Raw genomic sequence first — 12,613 nt, forward strand, 5'->3', positions numbered from 1 at the left:
ATTTTTGGCGTGCGATGGGTGAGTGGTAAGGTTTAAAATCTTAAGGTCATGGGGGTCGCAGGTTCGATTTCCGGAATGTGGCTTTTGTGTGTGTGTTTTCTAATCTTTGAAGTGTACTATTTGAGGCGTCGGCAGAAGTATCGCTGGGTTATATGTGTAGCTTTCTCTTTGAGAACGGAGTCGCACTGTTTTCCGATACCTTTTTTAATTAGTTTTCAATATTATAAAAAGTCTGAATGGATGGACACTCACAATGTTTTTTTGCACTAATTTTTTTTTCAATTGGTTGGAAACTTACACTGGTTCTTTGTACTAAAAAAATTTTGATTAGCTAGATACACTGATTATTGGTTCTCTAAGGTATTTATTAGTTAGTTGCAATGATTATTGGTTCTCTAAAGATTTTGATTAGCTAGACACACTGATTATTGGTACTCTAAGGATTTTGATGAGCTAGATACACTGGTTATTGTTTCTGTAATGATTTGATTAGCTACACACACTGGTTATTGATTCTGTAAGGATTTTGATTAGCTAGATGCACTGGTATTGGTTCTCTAAGGATTTGATTAGCTAGACACACTGATTATTGGTTCTCTTAGGATTTGATTAGCTAGACACACTGGTTATTGGTTCTCTTAGGGTTTTGATTAGCTAGATACACTGGCTATTAGTTATCCTAGGATTTTGATGAGCTAGACACACTGATTATTGGTTCTCTTAGGATTTGATTAGCTAGACACACTGGTTATTGGTTCTCTTAGGATTTTGATGAGCAAGACACACTGATTATTGGTTCCCTAAGGATTTGATGAGCTAGACACACTGATTATTGGTTCTCTAAGGATTTTGATTAGCTAGACACACTGATCATTGGTTCTCTTAGGATTTTGATTAGCTAGATACACTGGTTATTGGTTCTCTAAGGATTTTGATTTGCTAGATACGCTGGTTTCAGCCCAGATATAGTCTTTGTGGTCGGTTGGGCGATAAACAACATGATTTGCTTTGATACACTGGTTATTGGTGCTTGAGGAGACGTTTAGTTGGTAGACATTCACAATGGTTCTTGGAACTCTAAGACGTTTGATGAAATCGACATTAATGCTAATTGTTGGCAATCTGAAGCGTTTGGGAAGAGGAACAATTACACTTGTTCTTGGAATTTTAACAGGCTTGGTGTCTATACGCTTATACTGGCAGATTTCAGGTTTGGTTCAGGACACCATGCGTCATTTAAGAGGTTCACCACAAGATCAGTGTGCCATTTTCAAAATTTATGGGTCAAAACAATCCCTAGTTCCCGACCTCAACGCCCCAATCAGGCCGCCATACACCCCCAAAGTTTGTAACTGAATTTGTGCTTTAAAAATAAACCGTACAGTGTGTAAAAATTTGAAGTTCAATGAATGTATAATGCTGTTTGGTTTCCATGCTGATATGAAGACAGACTCAGTGCTTGATTTATTAATCCTCCTGGGGAAGATGTATATATATATATAAATGTAAGTTAGATAAATGCCTTCCAGATATTCATGCTTTTGAACATTACATTGTTTCAAGATAAAAAATCAAAGAATATAACGCTAAGATCGCATGTGAAACACACAGCTTCAAAATAAAATGGTTGCCATACTTACCTTTAATTAGAAACAACATATAAAAACAATATTTCAAACCATGTATGGAAATAAAACACAACTAAGTTGGATGTTGAAACAATGGTGCAAGTTGATATGTAGGGATATGGATATCTATTACTTTTTTTGAATACTTATTTAAAATGACTTATTCAAACATTCTCAGTTGTATTTACTTAGAATGTTATATGTTTTTGTTTTTATTTTCCTATTGTTACTATGTTTTTGTCAGATTTGTCTTTTCTCTTTTCCCAATATATGTATTTATTCATGTATGTCTTCATGTCAATTGTCCATGTGTCATGAAAATGGGAAAATAAAAAAAAGCTTAAAAAGAAAAGAAAGAATTTGTACTTTGTCCATCACATCCTTTGGAACATTACATATATAGCAATACTCTCTCTCTCTCTCTCTCTGTGTGTGTGTGTGTGTGTGTGTGTGTGTGACACTGATCTAGGCTGACAGCTATGGATAGCAAATGTTCACATTATGGCCCAATTAATACAAAGGAAAAAGTAGAAACAAAAGCAAAGCAGTACAGGTCAAAGACTTCAACTTCAGCTCGACGGCATAGCTGTCACTTGCGTTTGTCCAGTACCATTGTTTTAGAAAGCACTTTGTTTCCTTTGTCGTGTGTCCAGTACCATTGTTTTAGAAAGCACTTTGTTTCCTTTGTCGTGTGTCCAGTACCATTGTTTTAGAAATCACTTTCGTTTCCTTTGTCATGTGTCCAGTACCATTGTTTTAGAAAGCACTTTGTTTCCTTTGTCGTGTGTCCAGTACCATTGTTTTAGGAAATCACTTTCGTTTTCTTTGTCGTGTGTCCAGTACCATTGTTTTAGAAATCACTTTGTTTCCTTTGTCGTGTGTCCAGTACCATTGTTTTAGGAAAGCACTTTCGTTTCCTTTGTCGTGTGTCCAGTACCATTGTTTTAGGAAAGCACTTTCGTTTTCTTTGTCGTGTGTCCAGTATCATTGTTTTAGGAAATCACTTTGTTTCCTTTGTCGTGTGTCCAGTACCATTGTTTTAGGAAAGCACTTTCGTTTCCTTTGTCGTGTGTCCAGTACCATTGTTTTAGGAAATCACTTTCGTTTCCTTTGTCGTGTGTCCAGTACCATTGTTTTAGGAAATCACTTTCGTTTTCTTTGTCGTGTGTCCAGTACCATTGTTTTAGAAAGCACTTTGTTTCCTTTGTCGTGTGTCCAGTACCATTGTTTTAGAAAGCACTTTGTTTCCTTTGTCGTGTGTCCAGTACCATTGTTTTAGGAAATCACTTTCGTTTCCTTTGTCGTGTGTCCAGTACCATTGTTTTAGGAAATCACTTTCGTTTTCTTTGTCGTGTGTCCAGTACCATTGTTTTAGAAAGCACTTTGTTTCCTTTGTCGTGTGTCCTGTACCATTGTTTTAGAAAGCACTTTCGTTTCCTTTGTCGTGTGTCCAGTACCATTGTTTTAGAAAGCACTTCGTTTCCTTTGTCGTGTGTCCAGTACCATTGTTTTAGAAATCACTTTGGTTTTCTTTGTCGTGTGTCCAGTACCATTGTTTTAGGAAATCACTTTGTTTCCTCTGTCGTGTGTCCAGTACCATTGTTTTAGAAAGCACTTTGTTTCCTTTGTCGTGTGTCCAGTACCATTGTTTTAGGAAAGCACTTTGTTTCCTTTGTCGTGTGTCCAGTACCATTGTTTTAGGAAATCACTTTGTTTCCTTTGTCGTGTGTCCAGTACCATTGTTTTAGGAAAGCACTTTCGTTTCCTTTGTCGTGTGTCCAGTACCATTGTTTTAGGAAAGCACTTTCGTTTTCTTTGTCATGTGTCCTGTACCATTGTTTTAGAAATCACTTTCGTTTCATTTGTCATGTGTCCTGTACCATTGTTTTAGGAAAGCACTTTCGTTTCCTTTGTCGTGTGTCCAGTACCATTGTTTTAGGAAAGCACTTTCGTTTCCTTTGTCGTGTGTCCAGTACCATTGTTTTAGGAAAGCACTTTCGTTTCCTTTGTCGTGTGTCCAGTACCATTGTTTTAGGAAAGCACTTTCGTTTCCTTTGTCGTAATCCAAAACTTCACAACTGCTAAATGTCTCTAATTTTCCTTGAAGTACCACGACAGCATAATCATTGGAGCTGTTTATTCCGATCTTGTATAATTATGTAAGGAAAGAAGATCCAATGCAAAAAAAGGTTATCTTTGTTAGTAAGTGTAAGTTGGGTTATGGAAACACAAACATTCCCCTAAAACGAAGTATGGTTACTCAAATGACGAAATCAAAACGATCCTGCACGTTAAAGTGCCCTTGTACGCATCTTGATCGGATCTCGATTTTACCCAAAGGGGACACACTCTTGCATAATAACATGAACGAAGTAAAAACGTCAGTTGCCCACTAATGCTGAATTATTCCTGAGATTCTCCAGACCTTGCAGAATGGAAGAGACTGTTGTTCTTAACACTCATTTGATCTTTCGCGACATTGGGCAGCTCCTTTCGGTGAATGCTCCACGATGTGGATGACGATTTCTTACGGCGAAATGTTCTACATGTATGGAAGTTATCCTCAGTCGAGGAGCCTGCCGGAAAGTAAAAAGTTATTGCTATTACTGTATTTCGCCGCAATACGCAAGCGACCATACCTTTGCGTAAAAGTACCTCGTTTCGTTGCCCTGCCCGGTTCAAGTTTTGCTTTTGTTCACAGTGTTCGTCCAAGAAGTTGCATTAGCCAGTCATTTACACTAGTTGACTGTGTGTTTGATTTGACTCGACATGACAATCTATTGTCATGGGACCTAAAAAGGATTGATTGACACAACAAATAATGACCATCTGAAACGCATGTGTTTTGTTAACTCACTCAGTACGGCCAGTCCTCTCTTCTCCTCTACACAGACCCCTCGGATGTCCAGTGGGTGTCTGAATGACCCAACCTTCAGCTTCCGTCGTCAGAATTGTGGTATTCTTTGTCAGCATTCACGTCTTCAGTATAAGAGTCTTCCACTTGCAATATTTTGATGATGGTAATTGGGGTGAAACGCTGTTAACGTCGTCTCTTTCGCCGTTCGTATGGAAAGAGTTAAAAGAGTGAGTGAGTGAGTGAGAGTGTGTTTTGTGTGTGTGTGTGTGTGTGTGTTTTGTGTGTGTGTGTGTGTGTGTGTGTGTGTGTGTGTGTGTGTGTGTGGTGTGTGTGTGTGTGTGTGGTGTGTGTGTGTGTGTGTGTGTGTGTGTGTGTGTGTGTTTGTGTGTGGTGTGTGTGTGTGTGTGTGTGTGGTGTGTGTGTGTGTGTGTGTGTGTGTGTGTGTGTAGCCCCGGCCTGAATGGTTCAGAAATGGCTTTCTCCTTTTTCAGAGACTGGTATCAGTCCGTGGTTGATCGCAGCTTGTTGTGAGTGAACTTCCGGATGGGTTGAGAGGACAAGGCGGGACAGGAAACTGCTGCCCACGGTTGGTGGAATGGAGTGACAACGACACGCCGGACACACGACACTGGAGTTGGTGTGAGTGCTGTTGATGCAGTATGGGACTCTTGTTTTTATCCTCACCATCTTGATGTTTGCACAGGCCCACGAGTTTGATTTAGTACTGCAGGCACCGACACTGGGACATGAACAACCCATGTAAACCTTCCTTCAGAGGCACATGGTCTGAAACACAATACCGCTTTTTAGACTTTTGTTTTAAAGAATTACAGTCATGACTTTATTCCCAGTTTTAAATATCTGCACTATATTCCCAGTTTTAAAGACCCACAATGGTCACTTTATTCCCAGCTCTAAACAACAGCACTGATGACATTATTCCCAGTTTTGAAGAACAGCACCATGTAAAATAAACATATTCAGGTAAAATAACACAGAGCATGCGATAAGATCATAAATATAAAAGAAGAGAGACAGACACAATCTTTTCTTTTTTTCTCTCTCCCTTTTTGTGTCTGATTTTATACACTATGAATTAATCGAGCGAAGACGTAATTTGTGCACAGAGAACCGCAGAGAACCCCGTCTTACTCTCCCGCCCCAGTGCTACTCTCCCCCCATCTCCCCCCTCCCACTTCCTACCATCCCCAATGCACACTCTCCTACTCCCGTTACCCCCATTCTGGCTACCCCCTCCACTGCCCGACCCCCTACCCTCTGCAGTAACCCTACATCTGACACAATCACCTGCAGACGCTTCACAAAAAAACAAAAAGTAAAAAACAGCACACATTTCCTCCAAAGAATGTGGGAGTAAAATTATTGGGTGTGATCCCCTCCCTCCCATCTCCCCCCACCCATCCCCTGTCCTACTGTCCCTCCTCCTTCTCCCTGCCATACTACTCTCCCTTCCCCCTCCCCTCATCTCGCCCCCGTCCTAATCCTCCCTCAATCTCTCACCCCTGGCCTACTGTCCTATCACCCCCGCCCCCGTCCTACTCTCCACCCCCAACCCCCATCATCCACCCAGTCCTACTCCTACTCTTCCTCCACCCATCCTACCCCGCGTCCTAAACTTTCTTTAACCCCCCCCCTCCCGCCATCCCCCGTCCTACTCTCCCTTCTCATCCCATCCCCCAATCTCCCTTGTCCTACTCTCCATTACCCATCCCATCTCGCCACCTGTCCTACTCTCCCATCCCCCCACCTCCACCCTGTCCTACTCCCCCGTCCAACTTTCCCTCAATGCCCCCCCTCCCCTTGTCCCACTTTCCCACTCCCCCCTCTCGCACTCTCCCCCCTCCCCCCTTCCCCCCGTCATACTCTCCCTCCCTCCTGTCCTATTCTCCCTTTTCCCCATCTCCCACATGGTCCGACCGTCCCTCCTCCATCTCCCCACCTCTCCTACTCTCTCATCCCACCTCCCTCCCACCTGTCCTACTCTCCAACTGCCCCATTTCCTCCTGTCCTTCAGCCCATCTCCCCCATCTTCACCCTGTACTACTCTCCATCCCCCATCTCCCCCTGTCCTACTGTCCCATCCCCTGTAACCCCCCCCCCCACCCCCCGCCCACTGGCACAGCCTGGTACTCCCATTACCCGACTTCCCCTCCACTGCCCAACCCCCTACCCATTGCAGCAAGCCTCCATTTGACATAATGACCTGCAGACGCTTGTGAGAAAACGGAAAGGAAACAGAGCAGACATTTTGGTGTAAAGAAGAGAATGATCGGGTGTGATCCCCTTCCACCTGTCTACTCCCCATGTCCTGCCCCCCCCCCCCCATACTCCTCCCTCCCAATCTATCCCCCAGTTCTGGTCTCCCTATCCTAATCTCCCCCCTCCAACCTCCATCCCATACTCCTTCTCTCCCTTCCCCTATCTCCCACCTGTCCTAATCCCCCATCCTAATCTTTCTTTCTCCGTCTCCCCTGCCCCCTCCTTCTCTCCCCCTGCCCTCCCCCCTCATCACTCCCATCCTAACCCCCCTTTTCTACATCCCCCTCCCCCTGTCTGTTGTCTGTCTATGCCACCCTGTCTGTCTGCCTGTCTGTCTCATGTCACGTGCTGCCTGTCGTCAGTGCATCTCTCCAGTCCTGCTTTCTCTCTCTCCCCTCTCTCTCTATCTGTGTGTGTGTGTGTGTGTGTGTGTGTGTGTGTGTACACGTGCATTTGCATAAGAGGTTTTGACAGCGAGTGCATGTTTTTACCTCAGTAAAACTCTCCCATCCTGCCATCCCCTCCCCCCCCCCCACACTCCCGTCCTACTCTCCCTCCTTCCTGTCCTATTCTCCCTTTCCCCCATCTCCCACAATGTCCTACTCTCCTTCTTCCATCTCCCCACCTCTCCTGCTCTCCCATCCCCCCCACGCCCCCCACATCCCCTGTCCTACTGTCCAACTGCCCCATTTCCTCCTGTTCTCCTTCAGCCCATCTCCCCCATCTTCCCCTCTGTACTACTCTCTCCATCCCTACATCTCTTTCCTCGTCCTTCTTTCACATCTTTACCGTCCTACCCTCCCTCCCCCATCTCCCCCTATCCTACTTTCCCATCCCCTTCAGTCCCCCCACTGGCACTGCCATTACCGTGAGCCCGACTTGCCCTGCACTGCCCAACCCCTAGCAACAAACCTCCATTTGACATAATGACGTGCAGACGCATGTGAGAAAGGAGCAGACATTTTGGTGCCAAGAAGGTAATGATTGGGTGTGATCCCCTTCCACGTGCTCTCCACACCCTAATCTGTCCCTCAGTTCTAGTCCCCCACCATGTGTCCCCCTGTCCAGACTCACCCCCCTCCCCACCACTTTAACCCTGCCCCCCTCACCTGCTTCCCTCTTATCCTAACCCTTTCCTACTCCCCCCTCTATCCAAACCCACCCCTTTTTCTACTCCCCCCCCCCCTACTAACCCCCCTTGTCTACTTGCACTTCTACCCTAACCCCTCCTTTTTCTACTCCCCCCCCCCTACTAACCCCCCTTGTCTACTTGCACTTCTACCCTAACCCCTCCTTTTTCTACTCCCCCCCCATCCGCCCTCTATCCTATTCCCCTCCATATCTCACACCTGTCCTATACCCCCAAATATCCTCCTCAACCCCCCCCCCCCCATCCTATTCTCTCTGTAATGCCCTAACTTCTACCCCTCCCATCTGACCAAATCACACACAGACATTTAACTTAAAAAGAAAGAAAAAAAAATTCAGGAAGAAAGTCCACACATATTCCTCCAAAGAACAGAGGAGTAGAGTTATTGGGTGTGATCCCCGCAGAGATCATCCTAACTCACAGCTAAGTTTTGCCTACATTATTCTGCTACAATGTCACCCAGCCAAACTAAACTACTCATAATGTCCTGGTGTGTCACTTTTTACCAAGTTTAGCATATTTTCTTTGGGGATTTCTTTTAATTCTCCGAGCTTTCCTGCTTTATCAATGATACTAAAGCCCCATATTTAATTTCATATAATATTCTTGCATAATTTTATTGAGTATGATTGCCATATTTTCTTCGTTTTTCGCCCCTTTACCCCCAAAATCCTGCATAATTATCTTACTTTTTTAGTTATTTTAGACGTTACATGACAAAAAGAAAAGATGTCGTGCATCAATAAAGTTACTCAGTTGCTCTCAGCGTGTATACTGATTAGCAAACAATGCTTTTGCATCACGTTAAACTGCATGTGAAGCGGAGAAATCAAAGGATTATGTGGTTATGGAAAAAAACAAACCCAAAACAACTAATGATTTGGTCAGAAATTACTGCCCTTTGCCTAACAGAAGGAACATCCACCTTCACTCCCCTTACTGCCAATATTCGACGATCAACTGAGTCATATCCGTCCCTCACCACCACACCTTCCTATCTTTCTCTGTCTTATTCATCATCAAGTTCAAAATGTAATCTGCTCAGTCTTGAGGATATCGTCTTATCATGCACAGAATTGAACATATCTAATGATCAGTGGCTTAAAAAGACGCACACACACACACAAACAAATAAACACAAATCTATCTCCATGCCTCCCTCACCCCTCTCTTGGTGTTCGTTCGTTCGTTCTTTAGTTTAACGTCTTTTCACTGTAAGTGATATTAGACGGTGTGTGTGTGTGTGTGTGTGTGTGTGTGTGTGTGTGTAAGTCACTTATTATTCAATCCCGTGCATGATAGGACTTTATCCTTAAGACTGAACAGATTACATTTTGATCATGATGAAGAATTAGACAGAGACAGGAGGGTGGTGTGGAGAGGGGCGGATATTTCTCAGTCAGTTGCAGTAAGGGGAGTGAAGGTGGATGTTCCCTCTGTTAGGCAAAGGGCAGTAATTTCCGACCAAATCATTAGTTTTTTTACGACATAATCCTTTGATTTCTCTGCTTCGCATGCAGTTTAACGCGATGCAAAAAGCACTGTTTGCTAATCAGTAAACACACTGATAGCAATGGAGTAACTTTATTGATGCATAACACCTTACTTTTTTTGTCATGTAACGTCTCAAATAACTTGAATATGGGGCTTTAGTATCATTGATAAAGCAGTAAAGCTCGGGGAATTAAAAGAAATTCCAAAAAGAAATATGCTAAATTTGGTAAAAGTGGACACACCAGGACATTATGAGTAGTTTAGTTTGGCTGGGTGACATTGTAGCGGAAAATGTTTGCGAAACTTAGCTGTGAGTTAGGGCGATCTCTGAGGGGATCACACCCAATAACTCTACTCCTCCGTTCTTTGGAGGAAAATGTGTGGTCTATCTTCTTTTTTTTTTTGTTTTTTAGTGTCTGTGTGTGATTAGGCCAGATGGGAGGAGTAGAAGAACAGGGGGGTTAAGATAGAGGGGGGTGGAGTAGAAAGGTTGGAAAGGTCAGGATAGAGGGGGGAACTAGAACATGGGGGATGGAGTAGAAAAGGGTGGGAAATAGGATAGATGGGGAACTAGAACAGGGGGTAGAGGTGGGAGGAATAGAAAAAGGGTTAGGACAGAGAATAGGGGGGATAGAAAAGGAGAGTACAACAGGGTGGGGGGTTAGGAGAGAGGGGGAACTAGAACATGGGAAGGTGAGGGAGGAATAGAGGGGAGTACAACAGGGTGGGGGGTAGGAGAGAGGGGGGGTACAACAGGGTGGGGGTTAGGAGAGAGGGGGGGTACAGCAGGGTGGGGAGTTAGGATAGAGGGGGAGTACAGCAGGGTGGGGGGGGGGTTAGGATAGGGGGGGGTACAGCAGGGTGGGGAGTTAGGATAGAGGGGGGGTACAGCAGGGTGGGGAGTTAGGATAGAGGGGGAGTACAGCAGGGTGGGGGTTAGGATAGAGGGGGGGTACAGCAGGGTGGGGGTTAGGATAGAGGGGGGGTACAGCAGGGTGGGGGTTAGGATAGAGGGGGGGTACAGCAGGGTGGGGGTTAGGATAGAGGGGGGGTACAGCAGGGTGGGGGTTAGGATAGAGGGGGGGGGGGTACAGCAGGGTGGGGGTTAGGATAGAGGGGGAGTACAGCAGGGTGGGGGTTAGGATAGAGGGGGAGTACAGCAGGGTGGGGGTTAGGATAGAGGGGGGGTACAGCAGGGTGGGGGTTAGGATAGAGGGGGAGTACAGCAGGGTGGGGGTTAGGATAGAGGGGGAGTACAGCAGGGTGGGGGTGGGGGTTAGGATAGGGGGGGGGTACAGCAGGGTGGGGAGTTAGGATAGAGGGGGGAGGAATAGAAAAGGGTGGGGGGTAGGATAGAGGGGAGTACAACAGGGTGGGGAGGAAAAGGGTGGGGTGTTAAGGATACAGTCCTACAGGATTGACAAATAAATGACTTCAACTCGCACTCCAACCAACAACAGGTGTGCTACATGTGCCAGACAACTTGGATTATCCTTCATCATCGGACTACGACACCTCTCAGTTCCTTCCACAACCTGACAATAACAGTGAGTCGGCAACTGAAAGTACAGTGGCCGGGTTCGATGCTGGCGTTGTGAAAAATTACGTTGCCACTTTAACAGACAGATCCATACAAATACGTTTGGGGGACAAACATAGAAATATAGCGTTTCGAAAGATCGTTTTACATAAGTCTAATAGTGCAGATGTTTTGTTGTGTGAGTCGGGTGATATTGTTCTAGAATACTCGTGCACCACAAACAGTGATGTAGATTGTACATACTGGTTTGTAAAACAAGATGAAAAGAACATGTTAGAAGAAGAACGTGTTAAGCTGTCCAAACTGAGGAAAGGAACCAACACACCGACACCCAAGCACGTGCAGAACGAGACCTGCAAACGCTTCATGGCCTGATCCAGTTCCACATGGGTTGATGTGTCCGCTGCTGTGCCTCGCCTTGCCAACTGGACCACTTGCCAGTGACAATTTCGATATTGACAATAATGATTGTGTCATATGACTGTACATTTAAAACAAAACAAAACATTACCATGGTCTCCATGTCTGTGACATCGCATCGCGATTTCTGATGTTTGTCGTGTCGCTGAATGGGCTGAACAGGTTTATAGCAATAAAATTCGTTCGTTCGTCCTCCCTCCCCCTCAAATCCATCCCTTTCCTACTCTCCCATCTCCTCCCCCCCCCCACCCCTGTCCCTGTCCTACTTTCCAGTCCCCATCTCTGCCTGTCCGACTCTCCCTTCCCCCATTGCCCCCCATTCCTACTCTCCCTCCCTGTCTTCACCCTGTCCTACTCTCCCTCCCTATCTCCACCCTGTCCTACTCTCCCTCCCTATCTTCACCCTGTCCTACTCTCCCTCCCTATCACCCTGTCCTACTCTCCCTCCCTGTCTCCACCCTGTCCTACTCTCCCTCCCTGTCTCCACCCTGTCCTACTCTCCCTCCCTATCTCCACCCTGTCCTACTCTCCCTCCCTGTCTCCATCCTGTCCTACTCTCCCTCCCTATCTCCACCCTGTCCTACTCTCCCTCCCTATCTCCACCCTGTCCTACTCTCCCTCCACCCTGTCCTACTCTCCCTTCCTGTCTTCACCCTGTCCTACTCTCCCTCCACCCTGTCCTACTCTCCCTCCATATCTTCACCCTGTCCTACTCTCCCTGTCCTACTCTCCCTCCATCCCTGTCCTACTCTCCCTCCCTATCTCCATCCCTGTCCTACTCTCCCTCCATCCCTGTCCTACTCTCCCTCCATCCTACTCTCCCTCCATCCCTGTCCTACTCTCCCTCCCTGTCTCCACCCTGTCCTACTCTCCCTCCCTATCTCCACCCTGTCCTACTCTCCCTTCCCCCATTGCCCCCCATTCCTACTCTCCCTCCCTATCTCCACCCTGTCCTACTCTCCCTCCCTATCTCCACCCTGTCCTACTCTCCCTCCCTATCTTCACCCTGTCCTACTCTCCCTCCCTGTCTCCACCCTGTCCTACTCTCCCTCCCTATCTCCACCCTGTCCTACTCTCCCTCCCTATCTTCACCCTGTCCTACTCTCCCTCCCTATCTTCACCCTGTCCTACTCTCCCATGCCCCCCACCCCCAACCTTCACCACCCCCCACCCTCCCTATCATTTTCCCGACATTTTGATACAAATTTGACAGATGCAGATTGGATCATTTTTTTTTCTTTTTA

Source organism: Babylonia areolata, chromosome 13 (assembly GCF_041734735.1).
Source record: "Babylonia areolata isolate BAREFJ2019XMU chromosome 13, ASM4173473v1, whole genome shotgun sequence".
NCBI classification, from domain to species: Eukaryota; Metazoa; Mollusca; class Gastropoda; order Neogastropoda; family Buccinidae; genus Babylonia; species Babylonia areolata.